The sequence below is a fragment of the Sciurus vulgaris genome (assembly GCF_902686455.1).
Source record: "Sciurus vulgaris genome assembly, chromosome: 12".
NCBI lineage: Eukaryota > Metazoa > Chordata > Mammalia > Rodentia > Sciuridae > Sciurus > Sciurus vulgaris.
The window spans coordinates 47,279,630-47,297,410 of record NC_136473.1 but is presented as its reverse complement, the minus strand read 5'-3'; the positions used below and the strand labels follow the sequence as shown (position 1 = coordinate 47,297,410).

General features: G+C 43.3%; 1 protein-coding gene across 9 annotated transcripts in view; it reads right to left on the bottom strand.

The window, feature by feature from the left end:
- FRMD4A (FERM domain containing 4A) overlaps positions 1–17,781 on the bottom strand; it is a 574,854-nt gene that overhangs the window by 198,939 nt on the left and 358,134 nt on the right. The window contains exon 1 of one of the 9 annotated variants that reach the window (XM_079106539.1): positions 2,828–3,004. The exons of the other annotated variants lie outside the window; for them this stretch is intronic. The gene's annotated coding sequence lies outside the window, so the exon portion shown is untranslated. Of the gene's footprint in view, positions 1–2,827; positions 3,005–17,781 lie in introns of those variants that run through there. 9 annotated transcript variants of the gene reach the window in all.

Here is a 17,781-nt window from a genome sequence, read left to right as displayed (position 1 = left end):
TACAGTGTACAATGTTGCTTAAAATGATTTTCAAAAGCTAGTTAGCTATTAGCATGCCTATTTCTCACTTAGAATTATTTAACTAGAATTTCTCCAGAAATTATATTTCTCTTTTATTTTTGAAGACATATTTATTTAGGCAAAAATATCTTAGGACAATGGTTTAAAGTGTAAATTACCTCATCACCTTTTCTGTCATCAGGTTAAATGCAATAAGGGAGAAGTAGGTATATTTAAGGGATGAGAATATGGCTTGCACATGAAGAGAACTATAAGCATTCTGCACAACACACACACACACAAACATATACATACACACACACACGAGCATAAACAATGTGAGTACAAGTGGCATTTTTTTGTAGTGAAGTCAATAATGATCTTTGAAGGTGGTCTTACCTCCATCCCACTTACTTAGTTAAAGACTAAAGTAGCCTACCAAATTCCCTCAATAGATTTCCTGAACTTTCCACTTCTTTACTCTCTATCACACACTAACCTCACTGCGTTCATCCATTCAACAGGGTTGATTCTAGAGACCTTTCTTCGGTAACTATTGCATATCTATTCCACAAAGCTTTTGCCCAAGTTTCAGCACCCAAGCAAGAACTCATTTTTTTTATCTTTTTCTTTGACCTCAGGCTGTAACTTTGCCATGACAATTAAAATGACACTGTATACATCTGGGATGTCTTTCTCCTGAATTAGGAAATCAGCAACTCACTGAACCTCAAGGGGTCTCAGTTTCCCCAATGACAAGATCATACAAAGGGCAGTAACCCACCTGCCAGGCTATCAAGGGACTTGGCAACCTTGTCCACAAATTACAAAGAGGCTCTGGGCCATAAATAACACGTCTTATTAATAAAATTAGTTCAGGACAAATGCCAAAAAGAATATAGCAATAGCGGAGCAAATCACACTTGATCAGAACAAAAGAGGGTAGACAGATTTTCTGATCCTCACTCCTACTAAAACTATCCCCTTTTATGCAAGAAGAGGTTTTGGTTTTTGTTGTTTTTTGTCATTTGATTGTTTTTTATAAAAGGTTACACACAACTTTGCACTTCTTTCCAAGTGACGTGGGCCCAACTTTCTATTCATTGGCTGGACAATTTAATGTGGGTTTCAAAGCACGTCCAAGTATTGCCCCCAATTAAGTTAATTGTATCTATGGAACCTCTGAGAATTAAATGGATTCTAATCTAATTGCCTTAGGACCCTCATTCTTCTTGTGCTTTAGACAAACCTAAACTTCACTGGCAGCAGAATAGATCCCTCTGCCAACAGAAGACAATGTCCAAGTTGGTTCATCTGATACTTGAGGTTGCAGAAGACAAGTAACACTTTAGAATCAAAACCAGATTTCTGCTGATCTGAGGCTCTGTGTGGTCTTTTGGGGCCGAACACTATGAATGGGCTTGATGCAATTTAAGGACTAGAAACAAAACAATGAAATGTGTTCCCTTTCCTGCATACCCTCCCCCTAAAAGCATTTTGCTGCACATTTTGGGGATGATGTACAAAGTTAAATTCCGTGAAGTCTAAGGGACAGATATTGCATCCAACTCGTGAGGTACTTTCCCCAGGCTGTGGTGACTGCCCTGCATGAAGTCAGCAGTTTGAACAGAGCTCTCTGACTGGTGCTTTCCCACATATCAATCACAGGTTTGGAAAAGGAGGAGACTTACGGATGCTGAGGTGGAAGGAGTAAGGAGCAGCTGAACACTCAAGCAGGTAAATGCAGATGTCAATCCAAAATTGAATATGGACCTGCTCAGATTTAAAAATGCCTATCCGGATTTTCTGAGACTCCCTCTCATCAGAATCTGTGAGGATTCAAACTGAAATTAGCCTGAAACGGCAGCCTCAGCCTCTGTTGGGATGTTCCATTCATAGGGGAGGCAGAGCCTCATCCATTCATGGTGGGGTCAGGGAGTCCTTTAGCGGCATTGGATCTTGTCTCTCAGCAAGCTAGCTTCCCGGGTGGCTGGCATGGCTGCATCATTCAGAAACGAGGGTGTCTATTAAGGAGCCACCACCAGAGCTATTATTAGAACAGCCATCCCTTAGAAATTCTGCAGAATTTGTCTGAATTCAGCGAGCAGTTACTCTGCTACAAGGGATTGGAGAATGGCACCGAGTTGCTGGGTTACACACAGGCAGCCCCCACAGCTTTCAAAGTGCAGGACTGGGTAATCTTTTCTGAATTCAGTGTGCACCAACATCTGGGCGGCTGCCTACAATACTGAAGCACTGCCATGAGCCATTTCTGAATGAACAGGTACTAAAGGGGATTCCCGCCTGTTCTCCTCCCCTTCCCAGTTCCCGGTTTTCTCTGCATCAAACTTGCTGCAGCCATCTGGAATGGAAAAGAACAGTCCATCTTAACAGACTCCCCAGTCCATGCCCAGATGCCGGCCTCTGAATCACCTTGTCTAAAGCGTTCTCCCTGGCACCCAAAAGACAAGAGTCCCCTGTCATGTCCTGAAAATGCGGTGCTTAAAAAAAAAAAAAATCCCACCTAGATCTGCTTACAGCAATATCTTTTCTTTTCTACCTTGGCAAAATCAGATAGTGTGGGACTGCGGTGCCAAAGGAACTGTGAGCGTAGGGGGTAAGGATAGCAGAACGGAGTATAGTATGTGCCCCACGTGGGGCTTGCATTTTAAAAATGTAACATACATGAAATAAAAGACACTAAGCCCCCAGTAGAGAAGTGGCACGTCCCTGTGGCCCAGCCCCAGCATGAAAAAAAAATGGAAAGAGAAGTGCTGCATAATCAATCGCCCCCTGCCATCGCGACTGGGAAACAAAGACACATTACCTTTTATTTTTTGCGCTTCCAAGGGAGCCGAGGAACTTCGGGTCGGAAGCCGCTAGTCCACCGAAACCGGCGTCCCATTCGCCCCGGGGCGCAGGCCCTTGGCCTACCAGGCGGCCTCCGCGCCCGGCGCCGCCTCCTCCTCCTCCTCCTCCACGGCGCCCGCAGCCGCCCCGCCGGTACTGGCTCGCCCGGTCCCCGCCCCCGCCGCCACCCCAGCTCCCGCCGCCGCCCGCCGCGGGCCCTCGGTCAGCCCATCGCCCGCTCGCGCCTCTCACGCCGAGCCTGGCCGCGCGCCAGGGCGCACAGCCGCCGGCCCGCCCCTCGCCCGGCCCGCCGCATGCTGCCCCGCGCTCCCGGCCGAGGCCGGCGGGCCGCCAGGTCGTGCGCAAGACAGGGACCGCGCCCGCCGCAGGGCCTCCGAGCGCAGCCCGATCCCGGGACAACAATGAGCGCCCCCGCTCCCGCGCCTTGCCAAGCCGGGGACGCCCAAGTCGCCCCCGAGTTGGCTCAGCCTCCCAGCTCCTCTCCGCTACACCCGCAGGCGAGACAAAGTTAGCTCCCGACCAGAGAGGCTGCGCGCATCCGAGGCGCGCGGGGATGCTAAGGACGCCGATCCTCAGCCCCCCTCCCCCACGCCACCCCACCAAAATCCACGGTGCGGGGCCCGCGCCTACCCTGCGAGCCGGGAGAAGGCGGCTCCCTTGACTGAAGGCGCAGCCCTTACCCCTCGATCTAGTCCGGTTGTCTTGAATTTTAATCTCCCCTCAACTCTTTGGTAATGGAAGTTGCTGCAGGAGAACCTAGTCATGGGGCTATTGTCAAGGATTCGCAACATGCCCGAGAAAGGGAGACTTCCATTTCAAGAGACCTGGGGGAGGGAAAGGGGCTAGCACGTTCTCTGAACAGAAAAAGAGAAAACGAACTCTGGCTAGGTCCCCACCAAGAACAATAACTCAATTCACACTGTATGTCTAAATGTTTATTGCTCGAGGAGCTCAATTTGCTTTAGACACTTGTTTTTTTCACGAATTGTCTAAACACATTTAATAAAGGGGGAAGGAGGCATCCTGGCACCCACTTAGCAAAAGCCAACCTGTTTCAGGGGTGAGATCTCTCCTGGGAACCCCCTCCTCTCAAGAATTCTCAGCATGTGCCCAATCCACACTTCAGGCTTGTGGTAGGTTTTTGAATCCATCATGCGGAAGGAGACTCTGGTAGGTCTGGTACCCTTATTCTCAGGACATGGGCAGGCAGTGAGGACTTAGAAACTACCATGAAAAGAAATCCTTCACATTCTATCTTTTGGATGACTGGATATTAACCTTTACAGATGCTGGTCTTGTATTCTATTCTATTCTAGAGATGACTAGTGAGATTCCTGACAATTCAAGGGGTCTCAAAACCAATAAAAGGAAAACTGTGCACAGTCACTGTTGGAGAAAAATGAACACCAGCATTAAGGGCTGATCGTGTTTCAGGCTGTTCTGATCACACACTCAAGACTGGGGATTTGACTCGATGATCTAAATCTAATTAATGGAAGCTGGGTTTGAATTGGAGTTGTCTGTACTTCTGGAGAGCTCAAGGATTGTTCTAACGAAAATCACATTGTGATTCACATGTGATTGAAACCCGTCTCCTTGTGTTCTGGGAACCTCACAGGGAATATATTTCTTTCTTTCTTTTTTCTTTTGGTGCTGGAGATTGAAACCAAGGCCTCACACATGCTAAATGGGAATATTATTTCATTGGAGGCAGATTATTTCCAGTTCTGATTTTTGATTACCACACTGAGGAAATGTCCAGACCTATTAAATTTCTCTTTGAATATTTAGTTCCCATCGTTAGGGGAGTTGGACTCCATCTACACCTACCTGGGACTTGGCTGTTGGAGTTTTCAATATGCTGTAAACCGTCCCCTGTTGTGGTAAACAGCACTCACCCCAATGCCAGAAGCAGGGACAGAAGTCCCTCTTCTCTTTCCTTTCTCTCATTCATTATGTTCATTGATCAACAAACCTGAACTCACAGATCCCTCTTTACAGTTTCTGGAGAGCAGCCCCTTGTCTGACTTAATTCGACAGTGCTTGGTCTTGAATGAGTAATGGCTGTTTCCCGCCTTCATTCCGTATCACCTGTCACCCACGACACCAGCAGCCTCATGAGCAGCTCCCATCGGGTCTCCCACAGGCATGCTCCACACCAGTTGCAACAATTCTTTCAAAACTTAGATCAGGTCCTTTATAATTTCTATTCTTAAAGCCCTCTCGGGGCTTCCCTGGCTCTTAGAAAAAAAGGCTACAATTTTTTCCCTGGGTTCAAGGATCAGACACTCTTGACCCATCAGCTTCATCTTTTGCTACCTGACTCCACCAGGGACCACACCTTCTTCTTCCAGATCCTCCAGGTCCCCATATATACCAGGTGCTCATTCATCCCCTGGCCACCTAGCAGCCAGTCCTTAGAAACCACTTGGGAATTTTCACAGCTCTGCTTAAGGACTGTGGTGGTTTCTTACTGCTCTCAACCACGGTCTCCATCTTCACGTATTATTGCTCCCCCAACCCCACTGCTCTGTCATACAAGCTACCTTGCCCTTGAACCACTCTTGCCCTCTCTTGACTTTCCCATTTCCAAATCCTCCTGCTGGGAAGGTCCATCCGCTCTGCCCACCCAACGCATACACGGCTGGATCCTTGTCATCCTCCAGGTCTCAGCCTCCTGGATGGCCTTCCTTAGGCAGTGGCCTCCTTTGGGCGCTCTCGGCAGCGGCATCCTGTTCATTCCTTTGTAACACTCGTCAGACTCCAGAATGTGCCACCTTGAAATATATTTCTCTGACAGGTTTTGAAATGGCAATTCAGGGAAGCTGCAGAGGGCTGAAAAACTGCCTATTTGTAAAAGAAATTCTCATCTGTCTGCATTAGTGGGGTGGATGGCAGATGCCTAGGGAGGCTTTGTTGCTAAAACTCCCTTTCCTGGCTAGAAATCACAGAAAGAAAGAGGTCAGAGATCTCTCTAGGCACGGACAGTCTACTCCAGGCTACCAGCTATTCTGTGGACTGCTACTTGAGACCTAATGTGTATGACAAGACAACTCTGACTTGCCTCCCGGCCCTCCCTTAACCTGTGGCCGCCTTCCTCCAGGAACCCCAAATTTCTTTCCATGCAGTATGTAAGCTTCAGCTATCCAGTCCTTTGAATTTCACACTGTATGATCATATCTCCTTTGTATGGGTACATAATAAAATTTGTGTGTCTTCTTCCTGCTCGTCTGTCTGTTGCCAGTTTATTAGACTAAAATTATCTAAACTTGTAGGGAACAGAGAAAAAAAATTAAAATTTCCCTGTATATTGAACAATGGTTTTTATTCATGGCCCTGTGCTAAAGGCAAAGATCAATGCCAGATTGCTTATGTTTGAATTTTGCCTCTCTGTCACCTACTAACTGTTCAACTTCAGGCAAGTTTCTTAATCTCTCTGTGTGTCTGTTTTTCCTCTAGGAAATGGGGATGATAGTATTGCCTACCTCCCAGTGTTGTTAGGAGGATTAAATAAATTTGTGTATGTAAAGCACTTAGAACAGGGCCTGGCAATGTAAGCATAAGCTCTGTGATGGTCTTTGTGTGTCTTGTTCTCACTGTTTCTACATGGTTTGGACTAACACCTGACATGAGACCTCTTTGCCCCTAAACCTTTTGTGCTTGAAGCATGGACTGGAAATGGATAAAAACATGGGAAGAAACACTATGTTTGAAAAATTTGAAGTCCTAAGAGAAATAGGCCAGGGTTAAAATTAATAAATGAAATAAAATTCAAACTAGGGTTATCTGAAAGGTAATGAAAGCATGAAAAAAAAATTCTCTGTTTCACCCACAGTTATCTTTAGAGTTGACAGATAAAAAGCTTTGCCAGTTGAAACTCTGTAATGCTCTGTTCCCCAAAGAGTAGCCAATTCCACCAGCAAGACCCAGGCACTTGCTTGCAAAGTAACCTTTAAAATGGGCTTGCTAATAATATTTATCTTCGGCCTTAGGGGAGCTATGGATTCAACACATATTCATCTTTCTAAAGCCATGCAACAGATATAAACTTGAGGGCCTGAGGGTGTAGCTCAGAGTTAGGGCATGTGGCTAGAACATGTGATAACCTGGGCTCAATCCCCAGCACTGAAAATAAAATAAAAATAAATAGCTAACGGTGCTATTAGTACTGTACCAGGCACAGTGCCAAGAACTTTCCAAACATGAGTTAATTCAATCATCACAGGATTCGCGAGAGACGGAAACTGCTTTATCCCTCTTCTACAGATAAGGAACCAGAGGTTTAAAAAGATGAAGCAAGTTGCCTGGAGTGCCTCTGCTGGTCATATCTGTACCCAGGCCAACCTGCGAGTGCTCACCATCCACGCTGACTGCTACCTATCTGCACGTGAAATATATTGGAATCACAGATCTACTTTATGGACACGATTAATTACAGCTTGAACCATGGCTGGTGTTGACTGGCACCCGGTAGTTGACTGGCAGATCTGATGTCTTGTCTTGCCAATTCCTAACTGTACATGTGGAAATAGCATCACCTTCCAGTTTCTGCATTTCTAGAGAGTAACGCTGGCCCCTTTTCCTTTCATATTTCAACCAGGTTTCAAGGATGGAGATAGGCCCCTCTGGGGCAGGTTAAAGTGCTTGGTGCGTTTCAAGTGAACCTATTATATTTTTTATACCCAATCCTTTTTCTTCTCACTTCCAGGTCAATTAAAGGCCAATTCTGAACCACTTCAATCTAAAAGAAAGAATTCCATCTCCTCTCATGGCCTATGATCAAGTGCTTAATACCGTGGTCCCTGGAGTATATGAAGAATTATCTAAGAGCTGTGTTTTATTTCATTATTTTTAAAAATAGTGATGTCATTTTTAATAGCTATGTTTTATAATCCTGTGTTCTCATGACATTAGATAGATGCTTATTATTTTTTCCTGGTTGGGAATCAGAATTTAGATGACTTCGACTCATAGCAACAAAAATCCAGGGCAAGTCTTTTTGAAACACAGATGAGAATCAATCCAAAACATCACGAGCTAATTAATGTAACTTTGAGCCCCAGGGAGCAGCTGTATTACAGTGAGTACCACGGTATAAAATTGTTTAACACTAAAAGGACACTCAAGTACCTGAGGTTAGCTTTCTAACCAAATATTTTCTGTTTAACCTATAAGAAATATATAGATAAATATAAATATATTAGTAAGAATAGTTAATGCTTACCCAGTGCCAGATACTGATTATGTGATTTATATATACTAATTCAATCTTCTCAACAGGCCCATGAGATGGACATAATCGCTAGCTCTTTATAGACGAGGGAATTAAGGCACAGAGAGGATTAGTGAGCCACCTCAGGTCCTACAGAGGGCAAGTGGACCACAGGAATTACCAAGCTCAGGCAGTGTGATCCAGAGTTGGTAATCTTGTCCCTCAACTTCAGTCACCTCTCAGGGGTCAAGTATTTGGTGGCACTGCACCCCTTAGAGTGCTTTTCCTGGTGCCCATCAGTGGGAATTCATTAGTTCTTAGTTGTCTCAGCCAATGTCTCACTACCAGAGGCAGTTAAAGCAGAAATACTTGGGAAATGGAATGGGAAAGATTTTCAGCAAATATTCCTTTTTCAGTTGTAACTTCTAATATTGCACAGGTGACATCAGTCAATCAATCTCTCAGGCAAACTGTAAGAAAGTATTGGAAAGATGGGCAGAGCTGGAAGCGAGAGCCCCAGGGCTTCAGAGAAAGCATGCCTTGGCCCCAGGGGGAAAAGGGTGAGTCAATCTCTCAGAGTTAAAGTAGGGCTGGAAACTACCAGCAAGTGTCACTTGGAAAGTGATGCTTTCTCCTAAAATGTAAAATTAGATTGTATTTATAATGGCAGATCATTTATTGATGAAGAATAATGCGGGTTCAGGTTAGCAAGATCCCAGGATTCTGACTTCACCAAATGGGGAGACTGTGAAGGCGACCGGTTGAAATGGGGTTTGAGCACACAGGATCAGGATGCAAAAAGGGACAACTGGATGGCAAAGAAAAAGGCTGGAGATGCCTACATATGGGAAGCTTTAAAACCTATGGACAGTGATGAAATCATTTAGCAAAATATTGGAGAGGGGGCAGGAAAGGAGAGAAAGAGGGAAAGAAAGAAATGCTCAAACTCTAACTCTAAGGCAGTGGTTCCAGAATCAAGCCAACAGAATCAAGCCAACTAGGTTCCTGGGGCTCATGCATCCTTGTGCACAAGCTCAGAGTTTCAGATTCCCAGATCAAGGTCAGAGTATAATGACTTGCAATTCTAACAAGTCCCAAAGATACTGGCACTGCTGGCTGGTTTGGGCCTTTGCTCAGCACCACTCTCCCACCACTTTTCAGTCTACTCCAGATGCCCTGGCATCTTTAGGCTCACACTGGCCCCAGGGCCTTTGCACTTCCCTCTGCTTGGAATACACTTTCCTGGATATCAGCAGGAATCAAGTTCTCATTTTCAGTTTCCTACTTACATCATTTTATTAGTTAAATCTTTTCTAACCAACGTTTTCTTTCCCCACACACCCATGCTGGAGACTGAACCTAGGGCGTCTGCACATGCTCAGCAGGTGGTCTACATCTATCACAGAGCTATAACCCATGCCCCCAACTAATTTTTTTTTAAAATGGCAACTCCACACCCACTCTTCTGCAGCTGTCTCCCTAACCACTTCCCCATTTTATTTTTCTCCATTGTTCATATCACTTTCTAACAAACTGTACAATTTTTACTTAGATGTTTGGGTTGTTATCTGGCTCATGTTATCCCATGAGCAGGGATTTGTGCCTATTTCGTGTCTTGCTCAGTCTCCTGAGCATAGGACAGTCCCTGGCACATATTAAATGTTCAATAAACATTTGGATTGTTTTGTTCTGTTTGGTACCAGGAATTGAACCCAGGGGTGCTTAACCACTGAGCCACATCCCCATCCCTTTTTATTTATTTATTTTATTTTGAGACAGAGTCTTGCTAAGTTATTTAGCACCTCATTAAGTAGCTGAGGCTGGCTTTGAACTTTTTTTAATTATTAAAATTTTTTGAAATTTTTACAGACTGCATTTAGATTCATTGTACACAAATGGGGTACAACCTTTCATTTCTATGGTTGTACACAATGTAGATTCACACCATTCATGTAATCATACATATACATAGGGTAATACTGTCTGTTTCATTCTACTATCTTTCCGTCCCCCACCCTCACCCACCCCTTTGGATGGCTTTGCACTTTTGATGCTCCTGCCTCAGCCTCCCAAGCTGCTGGGATTACAGGCACATGCCATTGAGCCTGGCCTCTCAGTAAGTACTTGTTGAACGGATGAATAAAGTGAAAGGGTTCTTGGATGGAGCATTGTGGTTTTAAGCATTTAATTCTGATGGAGACACGTCTAGAATGAAATGTGGCCCTGTCGCTCTGTTTCTGAAACATGCCTCTCACACCCTGGTGAAGCCAAAGCTCCTTGGCATCTCTTCACCCCAGGCACTGGCTGGGCTGGGATGTGGCAGTGGCCAGACTCAGAGGAGGCCATGCAGCATTGCTGCTGGTCCCCATTGTGAGGGACACCTTGCAGTTTCACATGGACTATAACCTCTTGTTTACAGCCTGGTTGCAAATGGGGCTCACCTGCCTGTCCCCAGTCACCATTCCCTGCTGGCATTTCATGTCAGTTCCTGGAAGTCCCCCTTGCGTCTCGCCTTCTTGCTTTGTTCAAGCGCTCTCTTCCTAACACTGAACTGACTCCCACTCATTCCTCAAAGTGGGAGCAGATGCCGCACTCTCCAGGAAAGCCTCTCTGAGCCCCCACTCCCGTGCTCTGAATGGCCTGGACGCATCTCTTAGCTTCTATCATGGCCAGCTTTGCACGTGCCTGTGTTCCAAGGGTAGGAATTACCGCAATGCTTTGTTTATATTTTAAGAACGTTATTGTATCCCACGTCCTCAAAATTTGTTACTCTCTACACCATGTGTTTAATTTTGCTTTATCACTTTCTGTTGGCCAAGCATTGCGATCGTTTTTACAATTAGACCCCATTGATTTTTATAATTAAATCCATCCAAACTAATAAAGAAACAAGAGAAAACGCTGGGGTGCTAGAAAACAGCCTTTGACCTGTGTTTCTGTGCAATTCTTTATTGTCGTTTTAATAAAGCAGGCTTCTCGTCCATCTGAACATGTAGGGGGCTCTGTCTGTCATCAAGGACCTGGGACCAGGTGCGCCACTGCAATGCCACACCCAACCACACTTTTCCAAGAAAACCTGAAATGTCCTGAAGACTCATGACAGCGTTTGTGGGGGTCTAATATAAGAACTTCATCATTGAGTAGGTGTGATTTCTATCTTTTTTTTTTTTTTTTGGCAGGACTAGGGAGGGACCCAGGGCCTTACACCTGCTTAGGAAGTGCTCTACCACTGAGCTATATCCCTAGCCCATAATTTCTGTCTTGTAACGGACATCCTTACCTCTCTCCTTAGTAAACCCTAAGTTATTTTGTTGTATGTTTTCAGAAGTCTAAGTGTCTTCCTTTGCTTATATTTTCTAATTCTCCGTGGGCTTTTGGGAAGGTCTTCACAGGTCTTTGCTCTAAACAGAAACTGGGTTCTCAGTGGAAGAGGAAATGAACAGTGGAGAAAAAGGAAAGTACTTTACAAACCTTCAGGAAAGCAGGAAAGGCCTCTTGCACCTTCCAAAGAAAATTCCCTTGGGCTAAGGCTTAGTGGCACGTGCCTATAATCCCAGTGGCTCAGGAGGCTGAGGCAGGAGGTTCACGAGTTCAAAGCCAGCCTCAGCAACTTAGCAAGGCCCTCAGCAATTTAGCAAGACCCTAAGCAACTTAGTGAGATTCTGTTTCAAATTAAAAAAAAAAAAAAAAATGTAAGGGACTGGGAATGTTAAGCACCCCAGGTTCAATTCTTGGTACCAAAAAAAAAAAAAAAAAAAAAAAAAGCCCTTGGAAATAGTTATAACCTAAACTTTGATCTGCTGTCAATAATAATGATGATATCTATTATTTATTGAGAGGTGTGAGGCACATAGTGTGCAATTTTTGCAATCTTTGCAGCACTCTGCACAGTAGGTATTATTTATTCTCATGGATAGGTCCAGCAATCAAGGTTCAGAAACACAAAGAAATGTGCCAGAAGTCTACAGCCAGAAAGAGAGATGTTTGAATCCAAGTCTGACCTCAGAACCTCCAAAGCATGTTCTTGCCACTGTGACAGCTTAGTGTTGACAAAGGGGTGGGAAAGGACAGGCAGTGAGAAGAGTCTCCCTCTCCAGGAGGGGGAGCCTGGAGAACGGATGGGCAGTGGGAAGTGCCGGAGATAATATTTAGCTGCGTAATGTTTGTGCTGATAGCAGCCCCAGCTGCTTGAGAACCAGAGCTCTGCAGATTCCTGGAGGTGTTCTGCAGAAACAGGGTCAAGTTCAATGGCAAAGTTCAATGGCAGGGGGTGGTCTGAGCCCCTGCTGGTCCCCAGTTTGCGACTCTGGCATAGCTTTTGGTATGTACTTCTAATACAGTTGCATATGTGTCGTCTTGGTTGCCAGCATAATCCTAGTGGTTCTCACAGTCAGATCTTCCCTCCTTCCTGGGGCGCTGTAGACAGGTCCATTTGAATCTTCCAGCAGGACCTTTCTTACCTGTCTACACAACAGGCTGACACTGGCGACATAATCTACTTTCCTGCCCAAAGACGCAGAGAGTGATGCTGCAGTGGTTAGGAATGCAGGCTAAGGTAAAAGACTACCTGGGTTTAACCACAGACTAACTACTTACTAGTTGTATAACCTTAGACTAATAGGTTCTAAACTTAGTCTCAGTTTCCTAGGTAGGATTGCTACAAGGATTACACTGTAAAGTACATAGAGGGAATTCTTTTCTTTTTTGGCATAGAGCATGTGTTCAATAAAATATATGCTATTAGTATTCTTATTTGCATATCTAAGTCAACTAAAGGGCCTGGAATCTGGCAGCCTTTGTCTTTGTACAATATCCGGTTATCCACCGTGGTAGATGTTGATTCTTGGTGTGAATCCTATATGTAAGTGTTGTGAGCTCTAATGAGACCCCGGTGAGCTAAGTCCGGTAAATAAATCATTGAAATATCTTTGGCCTAAATAATTGTGCCCCAAATTCCATCCCTTTCTTTTGAGCGTGTTGTGGGCTGTCTTCTTTTAGAGAACTTCTTGCCAACTCATCTGTGACTAACTTGGAAGAAAAACCCATTTAAGTGGCCCTGAACTTCATTCAGCAATTGGGGGTACACTGTTTGCTTTCAGTGAATGCCCCTGGGAATGATAGTCAGTCACAGAAATGCTCTGGCTCTGAACTTCAGCATTTAGCCCTAAAGTGTCACTATATCCTGCCCTCAGCTGTGTTGGGCAGCATATCGACACCCACGTGTGAACTTCCAGTTCCTTCTACCTGCTCAGATGCTTGCATCCATAGGTTACTCGGCAAGCCAGCAAGAGCAGTATTACCAGGAGCTCAGCCCAACAGGAAGTAACCTGTGAGCATGCAAACGTCTGATCCAGCAAGGATCCTGAACCCAGACAGACTGGTGACAGCTATTGGTGAGCAGTGCCCATCACTTAGAAAGGGGAGCTGTCTGTTCGTATTTGGGACATCCCACAAACTCCAAACAAAAGTGATATAGAGCCCCAGTGTTTTATTGGAATTGGAACTAAACTCTATTTTACATGAGAATGAGCCTGACAGAAGTTCAGGTGGTTCCAGATCAGAGGCAATGAAATCCCATCACCATTCACTCTCATGATACTGGTGGTGTCTGTGCCATTTTTATCTGATTCATTATTCCCACTACTGCTCTGAGGGCCAAGGGCCCGTCATCACCTCCACCTGACAGACAAGGAAACGGCATTCCCAGGGAATTGTGGGACATTTAGAATGAGAATAGACAGTGTCCCCCTCTAAGTCATGAGCACCTAAAATTCTGTTTCTTAATTTTGATTCCATTCTTTGAAAAGTATTTAAAATGAGGTTTTTAAGCATTCAGAAAGGCACAGAGAATGTATTAAGCTATTATGTAACTACTAGAACTGCTACCATTAAGGGTAAACACTGCTTACTAGTTCTCAGCTCTCACTGCTACAGTCACCCAGGGCCTTCACTCTGCCGGCCTCCTCTGCCGTGCCTGCCTCCCATTCACCCATCCACCCAGCAACCTTCTCACCATGTACCTGACTGGCTCCTATATTCCTTTAGGTTTTTACTTAGTTGTTATTAAGACTACCAGATAAAATACAGGATATCCAGTTAAACTTGAATTTCAGATAAACAACAAATAAATATATTAAGTATAAATATGCTACACATAAAGTATGTGATACACATACACAAATAAATAATTCACTAATTATCTAAAATTTAAGGGGTGGCTTATATTTTAATTTGCTAAATCTAATTGTAATTATTACATTTTCAGCAAGGCTGTTCCTGTACATCTTATTTAAATTTTTAACTTCCTTCCTAATGCTTTTTTTCTTTTGTTCTCTTTTATTTTTGTCATGACTCTTATCATCAATTTACCTGCAATATATTTTTACTTACTTATTTTGCTTATTTTCTGTCTTCTCTCTTTAGAATGCAAACTCTTTGAAGACAGGATTTTTCCTTTGTCCTTTGCTCTACCCATAATCCCTGGAGTAGTGTGAGAGATATAGTAGGTGCTCAATAAAAATTGGCTGACTACTGAATAAATGAATAAAGGAATGACTGAGTAAGAGAATAAAAGAATGCAAGGACCATCTTCTTATCTGTCTTTTGGACTGTTATCTGTTTCTCTAAGATAAAAACTTGGAAATGGAATTCCTTTTTGTCATGCATATGTCTTGCCAATTTGTTTTTCAAACCGATTGAACTACTTTCCATTTCCATCAGCAACATTTACAGGTCCCCATTTTCCCACATCCATGGTTTCTTTATTTATTTACCTTAGAAAATGGAATAGTTTTAATTTTTGAAGCAATAGTTAAAACCAGCATGAAAACACAAGAAAACTACTTGTCAACTACAGCTAGTGAATTCATAATAGACAGTCATTATTAATCCAAGGGGTGTAGGATGTTCTTAAGCACTTATTTAAAAAAATGTGTTGATTATTACAGACAATAGGACTGTTTAGTTCTAAGCCATGGTGTTTCATGTGTCAGAAAACAAAAATTGCACAAACCCATCACAGTTGCATTGTTACTTAAAAGTCTATGGTAGAAATAATGAGGAAAACCTATCGATTCATTTATTGGTTTTTTTTTGCAACAAAGAAAGGAGGAAATCTTGACTAAGAGCAATAAAATGAAAACATATATATTGTATGACATGATATATGATCAACTTCAGGGCTGAAGTTGTGGCTCAATGGTAGAGGACTTGGTGAACGTTCACGAGGCCCTGGGTTCCATCCCCAGCAACACAGAGAAGGAAAAATAAAGGACGGGGGAAAAAGGAAAGAAAAAGGGTCAACTTTGGCATTATCAAAAGCATAGAACTCAGGTCAAAAGAAAGAATTTGATAAAGTCCTTTGTTATAGATATGGTTAATCTCTTTTAGGTCCAAAAGAGAAACATAAGCTACACAGCATACATAATAACAGAAAAACTCTGTAATCAAAGGATACAACAAAATGACACATTTTAATGGTTTTCAATATGTTCTTGAATAGTCATGAAATAGGTCATGGGGCATTGAAAAAGGGGCCATAATCTCCCATTCCTCCCTGCATGTCTGCCTTTATAACGTGGGTGCAAAGTGATATGTAGAAATAAAGTCTATTTTTCTTTTGTCTTAAAGATGGACTTGCCTTGGCCAACATAATGCAGAAGTAACAAAACACTAGTTCAAAACTTGGACCGTTAGAGGTCCCTCATATTTCTGAATGTTATCTTGGAATACCATCTAGCTGCCACATGAGCATGCCTGGACTAGCTGACTGGAAGCTGAGACACCAAATGGACCAGAATGGAGTCAGCCTGTTTGTCCCAGTTGAGGTTCAGAGAGGCAAGACAGCCAACCAAGATCAGCAAAGCTGCCTGCTTGACTCGCAGCTGAACACAGATGTACCAGGGAGGTCAGAAGAACTGTCTTGCTGAACCCAGGCTAAATTACCAACTTGTACAATCATAAGCTAACTAAATGCTGGTTATTTTAAGCCACAACCTTTTGCAATCATTTGTTACACAGCAACAGTTAACTAGGACACAGACTAACTTTGTTCCTCATCTTACAGAAGACAGGGCTGTTAATTTTTTTCTTTCTTTTGCTATATTTATACTGATGAAACCAGTGATTATAGCTTGATATGAAAAAGACTTGATGGAAAAATAACAGATGAATTTCTTCTCAATAAAACATGTGAGTGTTTTATTGAGCACAGTGTCATCTGGAACCAATAAAGAATCGTGTACACAGCTGGGCACCCATCTATGACAGATGCACAGCTGCATCAACCCGTTTTGCCCTCTGTATGCACCAGCAACTACTGCATCATTTGCCAAGAACATCAGACTTGTAAGCCTCTGGGAGGGTCATGAACAAAATCTAATGGTTTAAAAACTTGTCTTTTTAAGGAAATAACTAAAAATGAAAACTTCCTCTGAAATTCGACTTTAAAAAAAAATAGCATTCTGAATATATTTTTCCCTCACCCGGGGCAAGTGCCAGTTGGACGTTTTAAACTCAGGGATGAATTGTTAGTTTTCCTCATGGAAAACAAATACAGACAGGCTAAAAATATGACGATAGTTTTGAAAAACCCAAATAAAAAGGATTAAGTATGAGGAGTGGCTCACAAAGTTTTTTTTCCATAGCTGAAATTTCAGAGTTAACTAGTACAAAGTTATGAATGCTTCTTCCCGCATGTGGCAAGATCTCTTCCCCCCAAATAAAACTCTGCAGATGAATGCAAATGGTTGTAGGGAGCAATTAGTCTTTGTAACTCTGTTTGGTTCAAGTTACGCAAACCACAGTGCTGGGGTTAAAAATAAAGAAAAGCAACTTCACTTACAGAGTTCCCCAAGAATTTAAAGGAGATTGACTAATGGACCAGAGTTCAGTTTGTCATACGCAAGAAGATACACTCTCTGTAATTTTCACCTGTAGAAGCCTACAGATACCACTGTTGGGTAGCATCCCAAGAGATCTCTTGCTGAGGCTGTCTTTGAACTCACTATCCTCCTGTTTCAGCCTCCTGAGCTCCTGGGATTACAGAGGTGCACTACTGTACCTGGCAGGAAATCTCTTCAGTGATTCTAATGGCCCAGCATATAAAGCAAGGAGGGAGCTATTGCACTTAGACTCCCATATTTAGGGGAGTTGGGGTCCTCCAAGATGCTGAGGCAACAAAACAGAGGAAAGACACTCAGGACACTGAATACGGACAGCTTTAGCTTTCTTTAATGCAGCTCAGTTCTCCTAAAAGAATAAGTACAATTTAAATGTTTCCCAGTTTTATTTTTCCTGATGCAGTGAAATAATTCTGATGCAGTGAAAGAACCCTTTAGGTTCTGGAAAAGAATGCAAAATTTACAAGGAAAGTAAGATAAACAATGAGACTTTAAAAAGCATCTTACAACAGCAGGTTGGTGCGAATGAGGAGAAACAAGGACCCTCAGATGTTGCCAGTGAGATATGGTAATGTAAGATGGTGAAGTTTCTTTGGCAAATGGCCTGGCAATTCGTCAAAATGCACAGAATGACCATATGATCCACATCTAAGTATATAGATATGAAAGTATACAGAAACGAAAACACCCACACAAAAACTAGTACATGAATGTTCACAGTAATAGGCAAAAGTAGAGCAACCTGAATGACCGTCAGTCAATGAATGGATACACAACATGGATCTGGTACAACAAAGA